This window comes from Brachypodium distachyon, chromosome 5 (genome assembly GCF_000005505.3).
Source record: "Brachypodium distachyon strain Bd21 chromosome 5, Brachypodium_distachyon_v3.0, whole genome shotgun sequence".
Classification (NCBI taxonomy): Eukaryota; Viridiplantae; Streptophyta; class Magnoliopsida; order Poales; family Poaceae; genus Brachypodium; species Brachypodium distachyon.
The window spans coordinates 21,646,130-21,647,996 of record NC_016135.3 but is presented as its reverse complement, the minus strand read 5'-3'; the positions used below and the strand labels follow the sequence as shown (position 1 = coordinate 21,647,996).

Below are 1,867 nucleotides of genomic sequence, written 5' to 3'. Positions count from 1 at the left end.
AAACATTGTGTGGTCTATCTGCCAAGATTTCCAATGCTGATTTGTGTTTGGCTTAAGCACTAGTACAAGCGTGGGAAAGTAACGGAACCGGAAGAAACTCGGCCATTGCCCATTTGCCCACACACCACGAGCACTGACGCTGCTCCAGTGTCCAGTGTGGTCGGCCGGTACAATTCCAGCTCGACTCGGCACGGCACGGGCCCTTCACGCTTCACGCCTAGTCCACAGAGAGTTCATGCACCAACATACACCTCCAGGGTGGGCCATACGACGTGGAACGCTCAACCAGCCATGAACCAAATCCACGTGTTTGGCTCAAGAAATATTTTCCGACGAGGAAAAAATAGATCCCGTCGCACCAGGAAAACTAAGAAAAATTGCGGACGTGCCAGTGTACTGTGTATACAAGAAAAATGGGAGGAATCGTATATTTTATTAATCTGTTTGAGATTACAAAATACAATTCCTCGTACGCTCCGTGGCCTGCTTGCACGGCTTGATTGACAAGGCGATTGTGGTCATCTCCTGGTTCACGGGGCCTCGAAAGGCTCCTGCTTAATTACTCCCGCAGGGCTAGACCCGCGAGAAACCTCCGATTAAGCTGTTGTGGCCGTCTTCATGTCTTCGCTTCACGTCACCTATGCATGTATGGGTGGGGTGATGGTGTGGGTGCCGGCAGAACCCGTGTACAAGACAGTACACGCGCCGTTGAGCGTGGCCTTAGCCGTGGCCACGCCCACCTTGTCGCCGAGCCTCGTCGGTCTGAAGGTAGTGCTCTGCGACGTCGCCCACGTCCGCACCATCGCGCATGGTGGCTCTCGGACGGACGTCGGCGAGTTGTCGATGAGAACGGCGCTCCGCGTCGGGCGGGTGTCCTAACACGACGATCCTCTTGTACCTGCATCGACGGCGGCGCGCGATGGCCATCATGGTCACCTTGAAAAGCGACCGAGGACATCATGCCGTCAAGCTCTGTAGATGGCTGAGCTGGGCGACCGTGCTCGGGCTCCACAGCACCATCACCGTGCTAGATGTAAGAGAGGATCGAGCCGAGGATAGGGGCAGGAGTAGATTAATACTCACCGTAGTCGTTACCTGAAGCCATGAAATTGATGTTGATGGAGTTTGATGAACCTGTACGCCTCCGCACGTGTGATCGCTTCGTCCGACCGAGCGCCGGTGCTTGATCTGTTCGTCTCGCCAGGCGTTTCCTCCGTCTCTGAAGTCTGAAAAAAAGCCCCCGTGCACCGTGGGGTGCTGCGCTTTATATAGGCAGCGGATGAACCGATACACTCCGAGATCTCCGCGTAGTTACGCTGGCCGGCATCCTTATCTGTTCCGTCCGCGCGCGCGATTTCCTCTTCTTGTGTTTATCTCCTCTGGACCCCTGCTTGTTGACGCGAACCCTCGGTCGAACAAACAGCAGGACTCTTTTGATTAGCTAACTAGCTCTCCAGCCGAACTCGAGCGCACGCATGCTGCCTTGGCTGGGACATGCACCAGCTAGGTCCATCGTGTATGCACGTACGCAGTCAAGCTGCCTGCAACGAAAATTCTCAAGTGCTCCTGCATGAATATATGCAGACGTACACGCTGCTGCATGTGTCATATTCCCTGTTTTCTTTTTTTTAATATCCAGATCAATTATTGGACTTGTACAAAATATCATCAAACAAATGCCCCCTCGCCAAGCAGAGTTCGATGCGGAGCGAATCGGACTCATCTTGGTGAATTAACTAAAAAAAATGTGACCAATTGGGCGCAAAATTTCCGCTGCATCCTTGGTTTATCTATCCTCTTAGACCCCAGTGTGAATGCTAACGGGTATACCCTCCTCGGTTGTATCTCCATCTTGTGACGAAATACC

At 53.0% G+C, this 1,867-nt stretch overlaps 1 long non-coding RNA gene across 1 annotated transcript; it reads right to left on the bottom strand.

Moving 5' to 3' along the window:
- Positions 1-411: 411 nt before the first annotated feature.
- Positions 412-1,276, bottom strand: LOC112269235. The gene is made up of 2 exons (XR_002960754.1): positions 1,084-1,276; positions 412-936 (listed from the first exon to the last, which is right to left on the bottom strand). It is a non-coding gene; the product is annotated as an uncharacterized LOC112269235 (long non-coding RNA).
- Positions 1,277-1,867: the final 591 nt, after the last annotated feature.